The 12,129-nt window shown below is 36.1% G+C and overlaps 1 pseudogene; it reads right to left on the bottom strand.

Annotated features, from left to right (window-relative positions):
• Positions 1–8,458: 8,458 nt before the first annotated feature.
• LOC125480451 lies at positions 8,459–11,862 on the bottom strand (annotated as a pseudogene).
• Positions 11,863–12,129: the final 267 nt, after the last annotated feature.

The raw sequence follows: 12,129 nt of genomic DNA, 5'->3' as shown, positions 1-12,129 counted from the left end.
TATTTACATAGGAGCGAACCTATTTACAGTGTTGGGAGAACTGGGCATTTTAAATTAAGGGTTAGGAGAACTTGACATCTGGAAAACATGGAGGATTGGGAGAACTAGGCATTTTACATTGGATGGCAAGGTATTTTAAATTAATGGGTGGAATTTGTCAGGGAGAATTGGGTAAAGTTCTTAAATTTTTTTGTTCTAAGTTTTTTTATTTATTTTTAATCTTTATTTTCTATTTAAAAATAATTCTTTAAATGAAAAGAAATCTCTCAAAATCCATTCAAATCTTTAATCAAAATCCATAAGAATGCTTGAAAATCCATTGAAAGTTGTAAGGATTCGACAATCCTTTGAAATCTATCACTTAACAAAATCTTTTAAAATCCTGTGAAATCCAAATTAACTACACCCTCCTTAGTTTCTGGTCAGTTTGTTTCGTCATTGTGCATAATGTTCTATCTTTCTTATATACAGGTTACACTGAGGAAATCTAACCGATTATAAGTTCTCATTGACCACGGTCTACAACAACCAGGCTATCTACCAACTTTAAGTTTTTAACCCTTTGCATAGGTTCATGCATAGATTTGCGTTCAATAATCTCAAGGACTTTCACTTCGACCTCGTGTTTAGTTGCCACTGTTGAATTTGGAACCCTAAGCAAACTGCTGGTGATAAGCTGCATGAAGGTGAGGATGACGTCAAGTCATCATGTCCCTTATACCCAGAATTACCATTTAACTTAATGTTTAAGTTTCTAATCTCAAATTAGTTAATCATTTAAAAGGTAAGTTTTCCCGTTTAAGTATAACATTTGTACTTTAGAAAATAGCGGAAAGGGATCCTCTCCGGATCCTTTCTACCAAATCCACACAATCAATGAATCTGGACCCTTAAAATTTGATCCAACGGCTAAAGTTATTATAACTTTTAAAGAGGCCCTCTGTTTTTAGCCGTTGAATCAAATTTCAAGGGTCCAGATTATTGATTGATGAAATTGGGGTTCCACCATAAAACCAATTGGCAATATGGGGAGTAGCCAAAAACTATATAAGCCCATGGCAAACTTTGTTTCTCACCGATGTGGGACAACTTGTCTTTCAAATTTCAACTTTCAACGCCCCGGCACGTGTGGCCGATTTTCAAGCCTACACGTGGACAACAACTGGGTGACGCGTGAGCACATGTGGCCTTTGGGCTTTCAGATGAGGGACAACCTGTTCTAATACCATGATGAAATTGAGGTTCCACCGTAAAACCAATTGGCTATATGGGAAGTAGCCCAAAACCATATAAGTCCATAGCAAACTTTGTCCCTCACCGATGTGGGACAACTTGTCACTCAAATTTCAACTTTCAACATTGATTGGGTGGATTTGATGAAAGAGATCCGGATCGCATCAGACAATCAATTACTCTATTAACTTGTTGGCGAATATGGGTAACAGAACCATCAATTGCCTTTTTTCAACAACTCTTCACCGTTCATCAACTCCATCTCAGATGTGTTCAGACCTGAACGAACAATCGCCAAAGTTACGAAGAAAATGACCTTTTTAACTCTTTTGTTTGTTTAGATCCCAATTTATGTGTAAAGGGGGTCACAATCTTCTTTTTTCGGATTAAGGTAAAGAGGACTGGCTTTAGGTGACAGGAAAGTGTAGTAGTATTTATCAAAAGTAGAAGGCATTATTTTGGATTCTTGGAAGGCATAATTTTGAAATCTTTAGAGCATTATTTGACTGTTACCTAAGGATTAAGATCATGAGAGCATTATTTTGAATTTGTCTTTTGACAAACTGGTAGCGTTAGTAGATTAAATTATTAGTTATTAAGAAAGGTAAATCAATGAGGATCAAACTCGTACCAAAGTACATAAACGTTATTACATTTCACCACTACAGTAAAGCGCATACGCGCATTACTTTGAATTCTTGAGAGCATTATTTGACGTAGTAAGATCATGAGGGCTGGTCCAATGGGGGCGGAGACGCTCCTCCATAGTAGCTGACCAGTGGCGGCCACCACTTGTTTTGTAGCTTTCACAAAGTGTACCTCTAAACCGATCACGTAACCTTGAGCTTTTGGCACTGGATCCTACGGCTGAAAGATAATAAGACTATTTGTTTGGTCAACTTGATTAGAATAGTGTTGACGAATCTTAAACCATTTGATCCTTGGAGATGAACTTAATCTGCTCCATATGGCATATATGTGAAGTGGAAAAGGTATACAATGTTAGAGCATCTTTAAAAGAAATGTCAAAATGTCAAAATCAACAATAACGGTAAAAAAAGCAATATTAATGTTTTTCAACCGAGAAACCAAATTTGACATCACCTTCAAATTTGACATCAGCTTCAAATTTTTTTAATTAACTATTAAACACTTTCTATTAATTTTTTTATTGGTTTAAGGCATTGGCTTTTAATTTATTTTCATGCATTGTTTACATATTTTTTTTTATACCTTGTAATTCATTTCCTTTCATTACCAATGCAAAGAAAATAAATATAAATTTTTATTTATGTTTAAAATTTAACAGATCGGGTGGAGAGCAAAACTTTAAAAAATGTCAAAGTACCACATAAGCTGTTAAATTTAAATTTTATGTTTAAAATTTCACATCTTTGAAGATGGTCTTAGTGGTTTATCATTAGTTTAGGAGAAGAAAGTGATGAGAGAGACTTTCCTACACCTTTGGAGTGCCAACCGTCATGTTTATGATATTGTGCCATATGTTTTATATATCTTTTCTACATAGCATTTTATCATTGATAGGCGTTATGGTGAGATCTCAGAGTGTAAGTCTTTTCTGAAAATGATAACTAATTAATAATTTAACATAGAAGCAAAGAGGTACTGAGGTGGTTGGTGCTTGACATCTCAACTAAATATATGGTTATTTTGTGTAGACATCTGAGGACTGGCCCGATATGTATGAAGATATGGGTAGTCTGTGTAGACATTTGACGACTGACAAATATTTGAAGTGTTGAAGAAGATCAATATTACTCAAATATAAATAATAATATCCACATTTAGCGTTCAATTTGGCCCATATATAGCATTTGTAATGATACTACCATAATTCCCAACCGACCATCAGTGAAAAAAGGATAATCGAAATTAGATTACTGCATAAATTAACAGATAAACAAATGGGCAAGCAAAAGATTAGTCAATTGTTCGCTGAGACGTAATTCGTATTTTCGACGTCAAATGACAGGTAATTACATGGTAATTAAATATGGAAGTTGGAAGTTAGCTTGTCAGTTAAGCGATCCATATATATATATATATATATATATATATATATATATATAGATATATACAGAGAGAGAGAGAGAGAGAGAGAGAGAGAAACAGAAAGTCAGTCAATTGGTGGTCGGTGTGCTTTAGTTTCAGGTGAACTTCTAGTATTAATCGTGACACTACTTTTTTGTGGACCTCAAATCACCCAAATTGCAAAGAAAAAATCTTCATGCATGCGATTTCACCAAATGGCCAACTACAGCCTTTGACAAGTACAAAGCCTGAAAAAATACTCCCAAAAAAATGTAGACTGTAGACGTCACATTCATGCAATCCATTAAACCGTCCATATGTATCGAGGTTGTGTATAGTACAGACATATATCGTGTATAATGCGTGCACCTCAATAAAAGGAATCAACATGAGATAATTTTTCAGTGCAGCTGTTAATGATTACATAATACTATCAAACCATTAAATTCTATGATATATGTTATAGTATATCAACAATTTTATGCACTCATGTGAATTTTATGCACACATGTGAATTAGTACGTAACACCACATATCGATGTGAACATTGCTAAACTGATAAATCTCTCAATTAACACAGTTTCTCCATGTAATCTCCAAATTTATCTCCACCGGCCAAGTGAAATGTGAACGAAGAGTAGACTAACTGCATCTTTATTAACTAGTGTTCTTTTGCGTAGAAAAAGTGCATGTCATGTGGTATGGAAATGTAACTAGTCGCTCTAAAAAATTAATTAGTTGCAAAAGAAATTAAATAAATGGAGGATAAGGTACTTAATTGATAAAGATGCCTGCTTCTAGAGCTACCAGACTATCCAGGAAACTCCTCCGAAGACCCATGAAATAAGTCGTTCTTTTATCAGCAAATTTTTTATGTATCCGGGGGTGACGTGATATTATTCTATTAAATATTGATGTGTGGATTTGTATTTCATTATTGACCATGTCTTTCATTTCTATTATAATATGTGAAATTATACGTTACATAATTTATAGTTCTGATACTCATAAAAATTTTCCCTTGTTTCATAATAGGTGTGGCAATATGTCATGCAAGTTGTCAATACTCAATAGCTTCCCTTTTTATGGATAACTAGCTGTAACCCAAAGTCGGAATATTTTTCTGTGTAGGTCCTTTCAGAGTACTGTGAATAATTTAGCTGCTTCAAAGACTACATTAATCTTATGGTTAAAAACTTCTATGTAAAAATATAGTGTGTATACGTATTGTACCAAAATGAGGATCCCAAATTGCATGAGTATAAGTCTTACATGTAAAGGATCATGCACCAATAGATACAAAAAAATTATTGCCAATTGCTCGAAATGAGAAGGAAAGATATTCTGATAAAGACACTCATCAATAATATCATCATGACTTTTAAAGTCATGTGCGGTAGCAATACCAAACCAAATACGACGAGTACTGAGTTCCTGAGCTAAGCCTTGGTTAAACCTTGGAAATCTTAAGGCATTATAAGATGTATACATATGCATGATCGGTCCATTAGATTAGGTAAGAAAAATTGGCAGTTAATATACAATTACCAGCGAAACAAAGAGGGACAGAGAGATGGTGCATGCGTGTGAGCTCAGATAGCACTGATCAGTAGGTTCATTTGTCTGGTCCCAGATGATGAAAGTGATCGAGACTCGAGTACTGACTTTGAATGGAGGGAAAATACTTAACCTAATGGGATAGAAACTGCGTATTATGATATATGCTTGTGAAGTTGTTGTCGACGAGCAAGACTCGAGATAACATTTTGCATGGTTTGGTGGGTTGCTTTCTACTTAATACAGCCAAACCGACCATCCATGGAAAAACGGATAACAGAAACAAATGGGACAAACCATGACCTAAATGGCAGTTTATTGTTCGTTGAGACTTGAGAGGTAGTTAATATATACGTCACACAAATATAGTTGATAAATAAATATACGACAGTTAACTTGTCAATTAAGCTGCATATATGGATAGACAGAGGATAAGTCAATTGGTCTGTGGTCCTTTGATTTCAGGTAAATCTGTTGGTCTTAATCTTTGCGGACCTGAAATAATTGACAGCATTTTTTTCGCAATGCACCTTTTTTTGTGGTCCTGAAATAATTGTCCGGATTGCAAAATCTTTGCATGCATACGATTTCACCAAATGGCCAACTTCTATGTGTGAAGCGTAAACTTAACTACGCGCGTTCATCTTTTTTCCACCTAAACTTTATCCAACTGCTCCCAACTGCATGCATATAATATGTATATACATATATATATATATATTATATTTCTCAATGGAAGAAAAAATGGTGTAGACTGTAGACGTCATACATATGCACCATAATTAATTACATGCATACGATATGGAAAAAGTGTGACCCCAGTTTAAGGGGATAATTTTTTTGGTAAATTTGGGGATACTTAACAGTTGTAACATGTTAATACATGATATCACTTAACGATCAATTTAACAAATTTTTTAACGATTTTATGATATTGTTACAAAATTGTGAGTCGTTGTATAAAATTAAAAAAGTTAAAAGACTTATGAATTTAAAATTAAACAAACATATAAGAGTGCAAAATTTAGTTTATCCTTGATTATTTATAATCTCCGAACGAACGGTGGACTCGAGTCACACTTTGCCTAGAAAGTGCAGAGGGGCCATTGCCAGATTATGGGATTGTGCTAGTCATTGTTAGATTAAATTAGTTAAATAAATAAATTAAGGATAATGAAGGTAGTTAATTAAATTAATCATAAAGATGCATGGTTGGCTACTGCCTCCTTCCAAAGCTACCAGTCCATCCAAGAAACTACTCCCGATCGCCGATTGAGAGTTGCATGCGATCGAAACAGTTCATTGTCTTATGCGTGTGTGTCTACTAGTAAGAAATCTTCGATACCTTACCTCGTTAATCAAGTAACAAATTAGTTTATTTATTTATTTATTATTATTATTATTATTATTTAAATACAAAAATATTATAACTATATGATGTACCACGTACAATATTTAAATTTAGGTGCAAAGGAACAATATATACCTGCTTTAACCCACACTATACTTAATAAAAATTCAAGAGTATTAGCATTCGTTTGAAAGTGTTTTTAAAATGACTGAAACAATTTTTAGAAAAAATGTTTTTGGGTTTCAAAACACTTGAAGTACTGTCATAAAAAACACCAATTATGTGCTTCTTCTAGAAAATACTTTTAAGTGATTTTTTGATTTACTTGCACTTTTACTAGACTTGTTTCCAAAAACATCTTTAACAAAAACGTTTTTAGTTATTTTAAAAACATTTTTAAACAAACGATTACATAATTTGGAGGTGATAATATTGGCTAAAACTTTGTTCCCTTGGTACGCCAGTGTATTTTCATCCTCCACTAAAAATATTGGATAGGGTATCGTGGGCGGTGGTCAGAGACTTAAGAGGGTGGGAGTGTGCCGCTGATTGGGCAACTGCAAGAGATGGAAGGAGATTTGGTAACGTACGAGGATTCCGAGTCAAAGTCTTTGGTCCAAAGTCGTTACTGATGAACAGTTTACCGTTTACACCGTCCATTTCTTGAGTGTCAGCCATTTGTAAATTTCCTCCATCACAGTTTACAGAATCTTCATGGTTGCATCAGTATATTCTCTATATCCGGAATTGGATAACTCCACCCTATAGCTCGGGTCAAACTCATGCGAGAAGAGAGATAGAATGCATTCATGGATCATATTAGTCGTTCCTTAATGTACGGCCTATGAGGCTCATTAGTCATTAGTCATATGATCAAATTTTCAAAAAAAGTGTTTATCACATAGTATGAATCTTTCTCAGTAAACAGTAAGACGGTTTTTAAAGGGGTTATAGCGTTTTTCTTAGGGGTGGTTTGGTGTTGCTTAATTTTTTTTTTAAAAGCACATTCTTAAAAAAGTTGGGGCCTTAATTGTGTTTGGGATGAAAAGAAAAGTATTTTTTTTCTTTTCAAAATCGTGAGTCCAAAACAACAGAAGCAGAAGCGGCTCCACAAAACGCTTCTGAGAAATTGGAGGTAGGTGAACAATACCAATTAATGAAACTTTCATATTCACAATCGTGCCCCCATCTTTTTTTTTTTTTTTGGTGAAAGTACTTTTAGCACTATAGTTTACCAAACACTTTATGATTTTTTCACAGTTACTTATTCACACAACACAGCAGAAACAATTTAAAAAAAAGCATAGCAACTCCAAACTACCCTTTAATGAAGCCACATATAAGTTCTAGCGAAAACTTAACAATAGAACTTGTCACAAAAATTGTTGGTTGTAGGTCAATTTAATTTTAATTATTTTTGCGAACAAAACTATCACAAATCTATTTTCGTGTCATCATAAGAAGAATAACATGATATGAACATAGCACAGCTTCATACTTTAGAAGTTCTGGTCTTCTGGTCTGAGCTTGCTTAATCTGCTTGCAGTGGAAGCATGCATGGTGGATTTTCTAGAAGTGGTGTCGGCCACCGTGGGAGGACAAACGGGAACGCATGAAAGTTTTCATCCTTCAAATCGTGCTTGGCCAAAACCGTTTCTGTACGAATGTTGCAAATGCAGCAGTTTAGTTGTAACACGGTGCAAGTGACGAAGACCAAATTCATCAAGCATTGGGGACAAGGAAACGTTATATATCAAGCAAAAGTTTCCTTCATCAATCTCTCCCTTCAACTCCCAAACATGAATGTGACTCCCATTGACCCCATCTGCAAGGCACGAACAGCCTCTGCGCACACATAAGCGTCTAGAGTAATCTGATTCATCTGGATGCTCGTGGACAAGTTTAATGAAGCGACATTTATCAAAAACATTGGCATTACTAGCCACTGGTTGCACCAATATTCAGCGTTACTACTACTAGTAGCGTCTTGTTCTAAATTTTTATCATCTTCGTATGCGGATCACAGATGAAATCTACTCCCACTGGCCTCCGTTTGAATTCCAATGGAGGAAGAGCAACCCATTGCGTGGTGTATGATTGCAGTTGTGGTAATAGCTTCCATTGGTTTCGTGGTTGCACAAAGCTAAGTCATTATATATCGACACTACCTATTAGAATCGGAAACTAAAGAGTTAGAAAAGCAAAGAAGAAATTGAACTAAACCCACCGTATAGAACTTAAAATTGAATATGAATACGAATCGTATATAATCAATCTTGGCTTATATAAAAGGGAAGGGAATAAACATGGCCTCGCGTGCTAAGATAAACACGTTTAAACACTTAAGCTACAAGCCTGTTGCATTAATTGAACTTTTTTTCATTCTAGCCTTCGTCATTTAACAAAGGCGAAAAGGCCTAACTACAAGAAGCAACTAAAAGAAGGTGAATTCATGCCAAGCAATACGAACCCAATTTTATTGAGACAAAGCCTGCCGATACAATTGAAATCAACATCTTAGGAAGGAATCAACTAAAATACTATTGTCCCAACTATTTTCCATCAATTTCTTTCCTTCTGTACTGATGAATGATTGAAGTGGATCATTCTACCCGCCGCAGGAGAACCTGCTCACCTTTTGGTAAACAATCCTTGAGTTAATGATGAGAAATCAAAATCCCTTCCTGACTTAGTTGAAGGGATAGAAGATATTGGTGACGCTGATGAAAATCCGTTGGCTCTGATGTTTGTGACACCATTAACTGGAGTTACTGGCCTTGTCATGTACATGCTGCAACAGAAAAGTTTCACAAAAAATTCACATGGTTAACCAATTTTCTTCACTTTCTATTTTCTAAAAAATATCTGAGCAGTCTTTCAGATACCGGCGTATATTATAGTATAGGGCAAATTGAACATGATCATGTCGAATTGATATATAATCTGTACCTTGATGTTTGGAAAGGAACTGTATTCCCTACCAGCCAGCCATGTATGATAACTGTTTCCAATCTGGTGCAAGGAAAGCAATGACAAGATAAGAGATGGAACATCAAATGGAAAACACTAGGTGTAAGCTTTGTCCTAAGCACAACCTGAGTATAATGTTGTGGATGAACAGGTACCAGGCTTCCAGGAACTTGGCGACCAATGTTTTGCCCATTTCAGGTGGGTAAGTGCTGAATAGAATGGGAGCCAAGTTGTATGTTTGCAGTAATGGTATGGGATCCACTAGATTTCGCCGCAGTAGCCATGATTAATGCCTGTTGTTGGGATGACATTGCAAGTTGCTGTTGATGCACAGATAATGGAGAAGCCATACTGGACTGCCCAAAATCCAATATTAAATTTGTTAGAGAAACGTAAACCTACAAAGTTCATCGGCAGACCAAATTCTACCACAACACGGAATCAAAAGTTAGAAACGGCATTCTAAACAACTTTGCAACGTATACCTTCTCAAATAAGTTCATAATGTCATTCTGCACGTCATTCTGAGTTTTCATTGAAAAGGGTTGAGTGACTGGGTTGGATCTATAAATAAATCCTTGAGACCAAAGTTTGGTTGAATCTTGCTCTCAGATGATTTTGGTCTATTACTTTTCTCTTCTGTCAATTTTGTTTCAACTGCTGCATGTTAAGGAGGTACGAGGTTAGGGGTAATGCCTAAGCCAAACTTGCAAGATGTAATTGATTTGGAAATTTTCATCCATGGAACACAACATAATCAAGCAACAGTTTCTCTCACGATGATAAATAAAAGAAACATAACATGGTTACCAGCCAATGTATTCGTACTGGCAGATACCACCGAGTCATTTTCTATATCTTCCTCCATGGAGAGCAAATTGAACAGATCAGTAGCATAATCCACTTTAACTGGTACTGAAACGGGCCTTACACTACCCACCTCACTTACTGGTTCAACCTTGAAGACTACTGGTTTTGGTTTCAGTGCAAGTTCTTGTGGTTTAGGTTTCTGATCAAGTTCTTGTGGTTTTGGTTTCTGCGCAAGTTCTTGTGGTTTTGGATCACGACTGATCTGTCCATCAAGACCAACAAGCTTACTTTCATCAACAGAAAAAAGGAACCAATACAGATACTAAAACAAGAAGCAGCATGATTTGTATCAGTTATCAATAGAGAGGGAAATAACCGAATAAAATTTACCTGCTGCGTCATCCTGTAACTTGTACTGAGTGTACAAGAACCTCTCTGCTCCTCAGAAAACCGTTCCATCTTTTTCACATGGACATGCTGACTACTAGTTGCAGGTCTCGCTCTACAAATGGAAGTCTTCTCCTCACTCACCCTCGGAGGTGATTTTACTTTTCGATCCCTAGGAACCCATTTTTTGTGTTCATACCTAATGGAGAACACAAGCACCCAAACAACCAAGCCCAAAATAAACCAATAATGAATAACTAGTACTACATCATAATTACTCGACAATCTAAACCAAGAAAAAACGAAGTCATACTTTGCTCGAATGAAATTCTCAATTCCAACTCTGTCATACTTAGGAGGCAACTCTGCTTCCCAATACCTGTTCGCTTTATCGTTTCCCATTGCTAGCAGCAAAATGAACCAAAATGAATTTCAGTACTTGTATCATCATTTAAAACTTGATTCCCACCAGAATGAAAAGAAGCCGGTAAAACATCAGTGGTACTTACATTGGATAAATGCAACCTGCTCCGGAAGCCATGTATCCAAATTGGCAGATCTCACCTACAAAAGCATCCAAAACATCAGAATAATGCAGGAGAAAATAGAACCGAAACTCAATAGCATAACGCAGAAATGAACTTGAAGTTTTTGCATAACCGAAAATTGTACCTTTGATATATGTACCCCAAGACTCCTGTGGATCCCTGAACATTGCATGCATATGAAGATACCAAGATTCACGCTAGCCCATCGCGGAGCTCTGCACCAAAAACAGGCAGCACTACAAGAAGTTAACCATCCATATAAGATGTTAATGACGGAATAATCCTCTACAAAAATACAGTATTAAATCTAAATAGCCTGCATTAGTCAGTTTCTACCCCTTGATCTTCGCAACTCAACCTATCGTGTTGCTTACGCTTCAATGAAAAAAAAATTACTGTGTCTATAGTTCGTTACAAGACACGTACTTGGTTTTGCAGTCTGCGCATTCTCTGTTCTCTTGTAGTTTAAGAAGACCCTCCAATATCTACATACAAAAAAACCAGATGAGATCAAACCAATCTAATCATTAAATCCAAACAAGGCCTAAGATTTCAAGGTATTATGCCTTAGCCAACTTGGAGCATACGAACTGATATATGTTGGTTCATGCTCAGCTCAAAACTCAAAACCAACAAAGCCAAAAACTTCATCCTTCCAAAAACAAGAACATTAAAAACAAAAAAAATCATATCTTCGAACCAAATAATACAGAAAATTACATAACTTGAGATCACTAAGAGTGAAAAAATGAAGAGAGAGAGAGAGAGAGAGAGAGAGAGAGCGCGAAGGAGAGAGAGACCTTTCTGTGTTTGGAATTAAGCTCTTTAGAAACGCTAGCCTTCTGGTTCATGTTGCTGCTGGCACCCAATTATCCAAACTCTCTCTCTCTCTCTCTCTCTAAAAAAGGTTGGGTCTTTGTTTGTGATTCTGGAAATGAGAAAATGGGTTATCTGCGCTTTTGCTTTGCTTTGCTTTGTTGAAGATGTTGTGTGTGTTGGTGTTGGACTTTGGAAGGTGGCAATGCCCTTGGCATTTTCTTATCCCGCCACGCTTGTTGTTGCCTTGTTGGCCTTCGACGGCGCCGTCCTCTGTCCTTTCGTTCATTTGGCTTTATCTATGTCTACTGTCTGGCTTACCGACCAAACAACCAAACAAGTATTTAGTCCGTCTTCATTTAGTCCCAACCCTGTCTCTTCCGCCTCAGTCGATCAAGAAAACAA

Source organism: the organism of the source record quoted next, unplaced genomic scaffold (assembly GCF_019419815.1).
Source record: "Pyrus x bretschneideri cultivar Hongxiangsu unplaced genomic scaffold, Pyrus_bretschneideri_v1 Contig33, whole genome shotgun sequence".
Classification (NCBI taxonomy): domain Eukaryota; kingdom Viridiplantae; phylum Streptophyta; class Magnoliopsida; order Rosales; family Rosaceae; genus Pyrus; species Pyrus x bretschneideri.
The sequence above is the reverse complement of the archived record's forward strand: the minus strand, read 5'-3'. Positions and strand labels throughout refer to the sequence as shown.